General features: G+C 49.9%; 1 long non-coding RNA gene across 1 annotated transcript; it reads right to left on the bottom strand.

The window, feature by feature from the left end:
* On the bottom strand, nucleotides 1-9,041 carry LOC144246026 (uncharacterized). The gene is made up of 5 exons (XR_013339630.2): nucleotides 8,708-9,041; nucleotides 8,494-8,613; nucleotides 6,860-6,934; nucleotides 6,647-6,738; nucleotides 1-3,328 (listed from the first exon to the last, which is right to left on the bottom strand). It is a non-coding gene; the product is annotated as an uncharacterized LOC144246026 (long non-coding RNA).
* Between the last annotated feature and the right edge of the window lie 2,567 nt (nucleotides 9,042-11,608).

The raw sequence follows: 11,608 nt of genomic DNA on the forward strand, positions 1-11,608 counted from the left end.
TTGCAAGCATAGGTACCAGCTGCCTTTATTAAAGATCCACGTTGACGGATGTTTTGTCAGACCACTCTGAGGCCAGAATGTGTCCAAAAAGCTTCACTAACCCCTTGTTCTTCTGCTGGTAGGGCAGCGTCTGACCCCAGGTCTCGGGGGCTGCGTGGAGAGTCCTCCCTGGAGCAGGTTCACCCCGTGAGGATGAGCCACAGAGGTTCAGTTCTTGGAGCAGGTGAGGATCTCTTTTACTTAGTAATTGCTTTTGCTGGTTTTAATGTCACAGCTCCGGTGTTCCTTCAGGCATTGTGCCCTGCAACAGCACTCGCAGCTCCTGTGCTGGGCAGGGAGCAGTTCTGCTGTGGGAAATGGACTTGCAGAAAATTGTCAGAGTTTGACAGGAGGTTTACATAGTATGTATCTGAATGGAAAATTTGAGATAAGAAACGCTGACTTAGAAATGCCATGGAATAGGACAGACATTGTTGAGAGAGAAATGGAACTGGAAACAAGTTTTAAAGGATGAGTTTGTAAATGAGACTAGATACTTTAGAGAAATAGAACTATGAGAGATGCATTGTAATAAGATTCATGAGGGGTAATTTTTGTGTGTAACAAAAACATTGGTCAGTTGCTCTAAACAACTTCCCTCCTTTACTGGACACATCCTGCAGTGGGACCAGACTCCCCTCACCCTGGAGGAATTCCCTGCTGCTCTGGAGAGGGGGTGAAGCCAAAGCTTAGGAGCAGAGGAAAACCACCAAACCAGGGCCATTGTGTCTGTGGTGCATCCAGCACCAAGCCTTTTCCAAGCTCCCAGCACTGACAAATCTAAACAGGACCATGCCCATTCCTTCACTTCTCCAGCTCTCCCCCACACCTCCCCTGCTTCCCCTGCTCTTCTCCTCGCTGTGCCAAGCTCCTGCATCTCCCTGCCTCTCCAGCTGCAGCCCAGCTTGTCCTGGCTGTGCCTGATAAAATAGGGGCCTGAGACTTTTCTAGCAGCAATCAATTCTCTTCAAGAACACAAAGAGTGTGCAATGCAGAAGAATCTTTAGGAAATAAATCCAAATAAGGGACTACGTCTTCCTGCTTTTCCTGTAGTTCTCCTTCCTGGTTTCACCTGGCCTGGAAGGATGGGCATGGCCTGTATTTATCATATGAAAGTGGTGTTACTAAATCTGTCCAGAAGTTCTGATTACAGACACTCATTTTCTGCCAGAAAACATTTTCATTTCATTCTTTTCACCCAGGATGGTTCTTTGTGGTCTCAGACAGTGTTCCCTGGGAGGAAGGGCAGCCTTTGCCTCGCCTGCGCAGCTCAGGTGGATGTGACAGAACTGGTGTGGCCTGACAAGGCATGAGCAGCTGTCTGTGCACTGGAGTGCCTTGAAACCTTTCTCTGTGAGGTTTTGGACACGTTTCTCTTTGGGATTTCTGGTGACACAGCACCCAGGTATCCTTTCCTTTGTATAAAGTCCAGTGGTAAAGGATTGAATGACTGACAAGTGGGGCCTGAGATAAAAATGGTTCTGTTAAAATTAGGCTAAGAATTAGGCAATAAGAAAAATTAGCTTCCTTTTAATGTATGAAATAGTTAGGAATAAAAATGCTGGAAAAGGGCACTTTTGTATTTGAATTGGTGTCCCTTCTCATGGATAAAATCCCATTGTGAGCAATCACAGCAGAAGTGTGAAAGTGGGATCATTTGACAGTGGATTTATGCTCTTTTCCTCCTCTCAGGCTAGGAAAAATCATTAAGCTCCTCCCGTCTTTGCCAGAAGCTTCAGCGTTTAAGCAGCCAAAGCCAAGAGGCTTCAGCACCAGGGGTGTGCACTGGAGGGCTCCTGGTCCTGCCCACATTGTGGGGTAAGTCAGAGGAACGCAGGGTTCCCCTTTTCCTCTCTGCTGGGATTAACTGCCTCGGGAATGCCATTTCTGACAGCCCGGCCCTACCCCTGTGTGCTGGGAAAGGGCAGCAGGGAAGGGGCAAATGCCAGAGTTCCCTGGGGATGCTGGAGGTGTGGTGTTTGGCTGTGCCCAGGGGGGCAGGCTGGGCATTGTTGTGCACCCAAGGACTGGTCTGGGGCTCGGAGCCCGGGGAGCCGAGCTCTCGGTGCATTCCCAGCTCTGCCAGCTGCTGCAGGGCTGGGTGGCAGCCTCTGCTGGGGCTGGGGCAGGAGCTGCAGGGGAGGGCTGGCAGGATTTGGGAGCAGAGGGAGGAAAATGAGGAACGGTGCTGGCAGTGCTCAGCCTGTGTTCGTGTCAGTGCAGCTGTGCAGGGCGCCGGGATCTGGGTTCAGCTCCAGCTCTCCTGGGGTTCAGGGGGCAGAGGGACTGGGTTTATCTGTGGCTTTCCAGGCCAGCAGGAACAAGGGGAATGTGGGGCCAGAACTGTGTCCATCGGGCTGCGCTTCCCTCTGAGCACAGAGTCTGGGCTGAGGTGAGATTGCTGCGAGTGCCCCGTGAGCAATGCAGGGAACTCGGAACTGCATCCGCTGCTGGGAACGCTGCCTGAGCTCTGCTCAGGCTGTGTCTGTGAGGAGTGGGATTTGGGCTGCAGAGCTGCTGCTGGGCACAAAAAATGGAGTAAATCCTCTCCAGGGACGTGCAGTGAAGGATGGTGCAGCAGGGAAGGGGAGTCTTTACAAACTCTATGAGTATTTCTCCCAAAATTGGGAGAAATGGGGTGGAGCAGAGATGGGGGTGGTTTGGTTTTGTCTGGGCCGGTTATTCCTTGCACAACATTTTAAATCTGTTGTAGGATTTACTCTCCAGTATCTTTCTAACAAAAGCTGACAGAAATTTAGGTCCAGGGTTAGAAGTTGGGTCCATTCGCTGCAAAACCTTGCCCAGGCTGGAGGACCGGGGTGATGGCCGCTCTCAGCAAAGGTTACCTATGAATACCGTGTCAGATTTCCCTCGGTGCTGGGCAGGACAGGTGAGGGCTTGGATCAGGAATTCTGCAAACAAGGCCTGTGTGATGTTGGTTTCTTGTGTTTTTCAGGGCGCCAGGGCTGGCACAAGGACTCGTGCAGGTGCCGCTCTGGCACGGGAGCCGTTGCCCTGTGGAGCCGTTTCCAAGGTGTGATTATGGAACATCTGGGAGGCCGTTTCTGGAATTCCATTTGCAGCTGGATCTCGCTCCGAGTGCAGCAGCCCCGGGCAGGGTTCCGAGCCTCCAGGCTCCTGCTGGCCCTGGTGCACTGGGGCTGGCACTTTGCAGGGGGGTGGAGAGGCTCCGTTCCCGTGTGCGTGTCCCAGCGCCGCCGAGCTGCGGATCGAGCTGGCCGTGCCCCTGGCGCCTTCTGCTCTTCCCATCCCCACGTCCCCCCTCTCTCTGTATTAAAAACAATTATTGATGGGTTTGTTAAGCATTTGTTGCATATATTAATGTAAATAAGCTGTTATCGTTAGTAGTATTATCATTATAATGATTAAAATGTATGATTTTGTTATAAGATTTCTTCACTTTGGTGTTAAATTTTACTTATTAAATAAATTGTTACGTTTTATTAGTTATTCTTATTTTTGATGTTTCTTAAAGTTGTACATTTTTATAAATAAATTTTGAGTGATTAGACAAATTTATACATTTTATTTAAATGTTTATGTTTGTGTGTTAATAAAAGAAAATTTATTGTCGGGTTTTTTGTAATACTGCGTGTTTAATATTTTTGATAGCTATTAAAAAGTTATTTAGTGTAAGGGATGTAGAATTAGCTTGTTTACTTAGAAAATATTTTAATTTATTTAATTGTTTTAGGGTTGTTAAATAATAGGTGGTATAAAAAGTGATGCTACCATTTTTAAGTTTCAAGGCTTAAAATTACTTTTATATTTTGATTACTATTGATGGATAAATGATTTTTTTGTTTCAAACTGGTAATTATTTTCATATTAAGAGTTAATAATGTAAGAGTTTTTAAATTATATGGATTATTTGTAATGTTTTTTATTGGTATATTAAGTAAGTAAAGAATGGATTTTTTTGAGTGGTGATAGATAAATACAAAGTATCTAAACTTGAAACATTAGTTAAAGTTACTTAAATGTTTGTTTTAGGTTGGTTAAGTGGTAAAGTGATAATTAAAAGTAAACAGAGTAGAAGTATAATATCTGAGAATTTTATAATTTGTAAGTTATTAAATAATTAGATTTTTACAATATTATTGATTTTTATATTTATAAAGAAAGCTAACATTTATAGTTTTTGTGGGTGTAGTACAAGATGTTAGGTGTAACTTGCAATTCTTGTGTCATTTACATTTGTGTAACTTACATTTGTATTTACATTGTGTCATTTATGTTTGTGTTTACTTTGGTTTTTTTATTTATGGAGTGGTGAGTGTGTTTTTTGTGTCATCTGGTTTTATGTTCCTTATTGAAATTTACTTGGGTTTTTGTACTTGCTGAGATATAAGTAAACTTTATGTTTTGATATGAGAAATAAGTATTGTTAAGTTTTGTTTTATAAAATTGTATAGAGATTTGCAAGATAATGGCATAAGTTGTCATGATTATAACTTTTTAGTTTTAAGTATGAAGAAATATAAGAGTAAAATAATGTATGTAGTAAAGAAGAAATTGATAATTAGGAATTACTTAGATAATATCTATAATTAGTAACATAGGTGGAATTATATAATTAGTAAGTATTAAAAGATTGTACATTATTTAAGAGTTTATAACAGTTGATAAATTTTAAATTAGTGGAAAGTTGTATAAATATGAGTGGATAATGATTTCTTAAGTTTATTTTTTAAATAAGTTTATTGGTTATATTGATAAAGATAAATTGTTAAGTTAAAAAAATTTTAATTTTATCTTTGGTGTAGAAAGTTTTTGGGTTTGTTGTTAATTATTTTATTTATGTAGAGTTAGGATTTGGTTACAGTTTAAATTTTAATTGGTGGATGTTACTTTTTATATTATATTTTTATATAATGTTTTAAAAACTAGTAGTTAAGAATAAAAATGTTAGGATTAAAGCTTAATTACATTTTAGAAGTTTTTCTAGAATAGAGATGCTTTGAATATAGTAAACTTTTTTTTAAAGATTTGAAAGTGGTTATGGACAGGATTGTGAGTTTGGATTTGGATATTGAGAGTGTGAAGGTGGAGGAAATGTATGAGAGAGCGATTACTTAGTGTGAAACTTAGAAAAAGAAATTAATGTTGTAGTTGAGTTTTATATTGAAGTGATTTTGTAATAATAACTGAGGAAAGTGATAAAATTAACAGTTTGGAGGAGGTTTTTAATGGAATTTCATTTTTCTTTTTTTTTAATTTTGAAAAATATTTAAAATTGTGAGATAACACAAGGTTAAATTATAGAGTTAGTATAGAGATTAGTTAGAGAGTTAACTTGGTTTAAGGTGTATAAATAGAGAATCAAAAAAGTAGGATTTAGAAATTTTATGTGTCTTTTAGATAATTATATAAAGAGACTATAGAAAGTTGGTTGTAAAATTATAATATTCTATAAATAATGTTTATTATAAAAAATAATATATTTGTATTACATAATTAGTGTATTAGTAGTAAGTGTTTGAAGTTAGGATAACTTTTAAAAAATATTTATATATTAAGGAAATAGAGTAAAATTTCAAAATAGTGTGATATTAATAGTAATCTTTTGCATTATTTATAAAAGATAAAAAGAGATTGTAATGAAGAACAGAATTTTTTATGAAATTGATGAAATAAAACACTGTATTTGTTTCACTTCTGAATAGGTGTTTGTTAGTGTTTTATTTTGTTTTAATTGGAGTTGTTTTATTTTTTTTAAGAAAATTTACCATATACTGTATAGTTTAGATAAATGTTTTTTAATAAAATTTAGAAGTTATATTTAATAACATTTAAATTTAGACTGAATGAATTTTAATAGTAAGGAATAATAAACATAATTTTAATAGAATATTAAAGTAATAAAATGAAATTTTAAAATATTTAGACTTTAATGTAGTGAAATTTAATTTTGTTTGATTTTATTAATACTTGACATATTGAAGGTTGTTATTTATAAATATTGAAGGTTTTTTAAGTCTTTTGGTTTTAGAGAAATTTTAGATTGTTGAGATATGATTATTACTTATATCTTTACAGGGTGGTTTTATTTATTGGGAGATATGTTTCTTAGTAAAAGATTTTTATTTATGTTACATTTCAAATGGTACTAATTTGTATAGTGGGGTTTTTTTTAAATGTAGGTTATTAATTAGATTTCTTTTTTGTGGGCTTTGACAAATACTTATTCATACGGTTAGGCTTTTCTATATTTGAAGTATGTTTTGATGGTTTTTGTTTTTTAAGAGTTTTTGATTTAGAATTTGAAGAGTATTTGGCATTTGGAAGAAATAAAATTGGGGTTTTTTTGGATACGGTCGAGCTGTATTTTTAATGTTAGCAAGGACTAGTTTTGGTACGTTATTTTGATTTTTTTGTTTGCTTACGGGGAGGGTCTCCTGTTAGATGTGGAAGCCTGAGACTGGCACAAGGACTTTTTATCTAATGCTTGATGAGTCTGTTTTATGGGGAGGAGATGTTATTTTAAGTTTTATAAAATACACTGAGAATTAGTTAAAATCATGGAAGAAACATTATGGTAATTAAAGAGTGCTATGTTTAAAGAGTTATAAATCTTTTTAAATACCTGCTTGATGTAAGGTGAGCTTAATCTCCTTTTTCTGCCCCAGAAAGCATCGGGCACGTCCGCATCAATGGCACCACCTCTGCCCACTGCTCCTGCTCCACCCGACCAAAAGCAAGAGCAAAAGTTGGTCGGGCTTTAAGAACTTGCAATAACTTTGAAGCAAAATAAATCCCATTTTCCCCTGTGCTTTTTCCTTTCAGGTGCTGCACTCACCTCTGCGGACACGCACCGAGCTCTCGCTGCAGGAACCCGTCAGGCCTCAGTGGCTGTGAGTTCATGTTCTTCTCCCTGGGGAAGAGGAGAAGAATGTGATTAAATAAGTAAATAAATAAATAAATAAATAAATAAATAATTGCTGAGGAATTGCAGAAATGTTTTCTGGAGCCTTTCCCCTTCGGTGCCCCTGTGCTGTGTGGGACACGGGCAGAGGAGCCTCGGGCTGGAAAGGGGCAGGAGAAAGGCAAAGGGACCCGCCGGTGTCCCCAGGGCACCGTGGGGAACACAACGGACACCGCGCGGGCACGGGGAGGTGAGGAGTGACAGTCTGGGCCAAAATCCCAGCTCACCCCAGGGAAATTAGTGAGGGACATTTTGGAGGGGAAAGCTGAGGTCACGAGTTCACCCAGCCCGGCCACGTTGTGTTTGCGCAAAGAGGCACCAGAGGTGAAGGTCAATCCTGAGCCAACCCTGCTCAACCTCTAAGTCCCAGAATAAATCCTACAAGCTGCCCACTGAGGGACTAAAAATACATAAAAGAGAACCAAGAGCATTCCGAGAGCAAACCAGAAGGTTCCTGGGAATCCCGTTGCAGTGTTGTCACAGCCTTTTTGACAGAGCTGTAAGATTTTTATTTCAATGCTGCGTTTCTCTCCTGGGATCATTCACTCCGTGGGCTGTGGGGATTTTTCGGGTTTGAACTCCCTCACGGTGGCCCTGACACTGCTCAGAAGCTGGAGGAAGAGCAGAGCCAGTGCTCCTGGCAGGGGCAGGGAGTTTTCCCCCAGAGCAGATCCAGCAGCTGCCCTCCAGCCCGGCCAGGAGGGATCTGCTTTGGCTCCTGCAGGGACAGAACGTGTTCAGGTGCTCCAGGTGACATTCCAGCAGCCTCATCTCCCATCCCTGTTCCTGCCCCTCCTGCTCTCAGCTCCTGCCCCACCAGCTGTGCCAAGGGAATTTGTCCCACCAGCAGCAGGGGAAGGACAAGAGCTCCCACCCTGGCACTTGGATTGTCCCGCTGGGGGATGCTGCCTGCTGGGATTTAGATCATTCCATACATTTGGCTGCTGAAATTTCCCAGCCCAGGGGCTTTAGCACAAAGATTGTTCTTTGTATGGTGCCTGGATTTGGGGTTCAGTATCAGCTTTGCTAGTTCAGATGAATTATACCCACAGCCCCAGGTTCCCTGCTGAATTCCTGCTGGAATAACCTGACAGTGCCTCGTGGAGATTGGAAATTCCCATGCAGAGCTGCCACTTTAGCACCAGCTGTGTCAGGAACCAGCAGAGGTTCCAGGGAAGCTCAGTGGGATCAGGACAAGGACAGGTCTCTATTCCACAGAACTTGCTATTTAAAACCCTCATCCCCCAGCCCCAGGGATGTGTCTGGGGTCACTTGACAGAGTTCCCTGGAATTCAACTGATTTCACTCCCCGGAGCTCAGGCTCCAGTTGATGTTTTAAAGCAGGACAAGGCAGTGGCTGGATGAGCTCCCGGCCTGTGCTGAGGCAGAACATCTCTCCTGCAGAAGCTCAGCTCCTTTCAGAGCCTCAGCAGTGGCCTCTGCATGTCCTTTTCCCTCAGGAAAGGGATGCACATCCCTGCCTGCAGCACATCTCCAGTGGGACCCACCTGTGAGAGTTTTCCATCCCTTCTGCACCTCCAGCTGGCTCCCTGGAAATCTCCAAACATAATTGCACTCCAACCTCTGATTTCAAGGCATCTCCAAGGCTCTTGCTTGGCATTTAGTACCTGTGAAGGAAGATTGCCTTGGCTCAAATGCTGCTGGTGAATGATAGGCTCCGGCTGGAAAAGAGGGAGGAGATTTGGGGTGGCTGGAACATACCTGGCAGCTGTGTGGGAGGTCAGAAACAGGGATTGCTGTCAGAGCCCCTCTGCAAACGGCCGTGCCTCCATTCCCAGGTAATGCCAGCCGTTCCCTGGGGTCCCTGTGGGCTGTCGCTGTCGGCTGTCCGGGCTGAAGCATCCCTGCGTGCCTGTGGGGAGCAGCCCCTGGCCGAGGAGCCGCGGGCAGCCCTTCAGCCGTGTCCGCGCCAGCGCTGTCCCGTGCGCCGGTGCCCGTGCCGGGACGTGCGCTCGGCACGCTGCGAGCCACGGGCAGGGCACGGCAGCTCCCGCCCCGCAGAGCCAAGGACAGGAGGTGCTCTCTGCCCTTCGGAGCTCCGGCTCCTCCAGCCCCGCACCGGGCACAGCCGAAGCGGGAGCAGCGGCCCCGGCGGAGCGGCCGCTCCCGGCCGCGGCGCCGCAGCCCCGCTCGTCCGGCGGGGCTCCCCCGGGGATGCGGACACGGGGCGGGGGAGGCGGGCGCTGCTGCTCGCAGGGGAGCGCGGTGGCCACGGGGCTACCGGGGCGGGGGGGCTCGGCATCCCGCGGGGGCTGCGGGGCGGCTCCGTGTCCGCCCGCGGGGCCGGAGGCGGCGCTGCGGGAGCGGCGGTGCCGATGGGGTCCCGGCCCCGACGCAGCCCCAGCTCCCCGCGGTCACAGCGAGAACGGGACCCGAGCCCCGGCGGGACCCGAGCCCCGCGCCGGCCGCAGCTGGAGCGGCGGCGCCCGTCCCGGAGCGGCTCCTCCCGGCCGCGGCGCTGCCGGTCCGGATCCCAGCCGCGATCCCGCCTCGATCCGCCCGCCCCGGCACCCCCTCCCTGCCCGCCGAGGAAGGAGCGGCTCTGCCCGGCTCCCCCAGCAGACACCGGCGGGCCCAGGACCCAAATCCCGATCCCGATCTCAGCTGAGCGCCTCGGACGCCGCGCAGGCCGGGAGCTGCCCCGATCCGATCCCCGCACGGAGCTCCGAGCGCCGGTCCCGCCGCAGTCCGTCCGAGCATCCACACAGAACACGGGGCGGGCGCGGAGCCGCCGCCATTTACGGGCGGGGGGCGGGGCCGGGGGCGGGGCCAGCACAGGTGCGCGCACAGGTGCGCGGGGCCCCAGCGCGCCTGCGCGGGGCGGGGCCGCGGGTATTTAAACCGCGGGGCGAGCCCGGCGGAGCCATTTGGTGCTGGGCGCTCGGAGCGGGAGGTTGCGGCCGGTCGGGCTCTATATCTCTTTTGCTTTTGCTTTTGTTGTGCATTTCTTTTCTTTTGTATTTCTTTTTCTCTATACCTCTTCTATCTACCCTCCTTTCCTCCCCTCCCCCACCCCCTACACCCTCCCCCCCCCCAAACCCCCCCCCCTCCCTCTCCCCCCTAGCCCTCCCCTCCCTCCCTCCCGGGCGGGCCCCCCTACACCCCTTTCCTTGTCCTCACTCTCTATTCCCTTACTCACCCCTACACTACCCTGTTCCTTCCCTCCCCAGCCGGGCTCCCCCGTGCCCCCTCTCCCTGCTCCCCCCCACGCGCTCCCGGTTCCTCCTGCCGCCTTTCCGTGATACCTTTCCCCCTCCACACTTTCCGCCTCCTTCCCCAAAGCTGCCTTCAATCTTTCTTTTCCTTCACCCTGCCTTCCCCCAGCCCCCTGCACACCCCGACCTGCCCCCACCTGCCCCCTGTCCCTGTCACCCTCCCCTTGAGCGCCCCCTCTGCTCCCCTGTTCTCGTTCCCCATTCCCCTTTTCCTTCTTTCCTCGCAGCCGCGGGGCTCGGGGCGCCGCAGAATAAAGCCCAGAGGGCCGGAGCCGGCGCCCCCCGCCCTCGCTGGGGTCCCCACACGGGGCCGGAGCCGCTCTGCGGGTCCCCCCATTGCAGTCTAATACACGGCCCGACACTGCCGGGGTGCGGCTTTCCCGACATCACACTGGGGGTCGGGCTGGGGGTCGGGAGGGGGTCCTGGGGGGAGGAGGGTGGGGGGGTTAGGAAGGGCCCCCTCATTAGGAGGGGGTCCCGGGAGGGTGGGGGGGGATAGGAAGGGCCCCCTCCGGAGGAGGGGGTCCGGGGGTGGGGGGGGCCAGGGTGGGCCCCCTCCGGAGGAGGGGGTCCGGGGGAGGGGGGCGGGGTGGAGGGGGGGGCCTTCCCCCCTCCAGCCCCGGCCCCTCCCCGGGACCCCCTCCTCCGGACCGGGGCCCGGGGGGGGGGCGGGAGGGGGAGGGGGGGAGGCGGGGGGGGGCGGGAGGGAGGGCGGGGGGCGGGGGGGGGGCGGGAGGGAGGGAGGGGGGCGGGGGGGGGGGGGGGCGAGAGGGGACCCGCTCGTGTGTTTTTTTTAATGTCTGTTCACGGCGCAGAGTGACGTGACCCCTTCCGATTCCCCCGCCCCCCCCCCACCCCGCCCACCCCCCCCCACCCCGCCCACCCCCCCCGCCCCCCCGCCCCCCCCACCCCGCCCACCTCCCCCCGCCCCCCCCACCCCCCCCGCCCCCCCACCCCACCCCCCGCCCCCCCCTCCCCGCCCGCCCCCCCTCCCCCCCTCCCGCCCCCGCCCCGGGCCCCGGTCCGGAGGAGGGGGTCCCGGGGAGGGGCCGGGGCTGGAGGGGGGAAGGCCCCGCCCTCCACCCCGCCCCCCTCCCCCGGACCCCCTCCTCCGGAGGGGGCCCTTCCTATCCCCCTCCCCCCACCCTCCTCCCCCGGGACCCCCTCCTAATGAGGGGGCCCTTCCTAACCCCCCCACCCTCCTCCCCCCAGGACCCCCTCCCGACCCCCAGCCCGACCCCCAGTGTGATGTCGGGAAAGCCGCACCCCGGCAGTGTCGGGCCGTGTATTGGACTGCAATGGGGGGACCCGCAGAGCGGCTCCGGCCCCGTGTGGGGACCCCAGCGAGGGCGGGGGGCGCCAGCTCCGGCCCTCTGGGCTTTATTCT

Source organism: Lonchura striata, chromosome 3 (genome assembly GCF_050655825.1).
Source record: "Lonchura striata isolate lonStrDom1 chromosome 3, ASM5065582v1, whole genome shotgun sequence".
In the NCBI taxonomy this organism is placed as follows: Eukaryota; Metazoa; Chordata; class Aves; order Passeriformes; family Estrildidae; genus Lonchura; species Lonchura striata.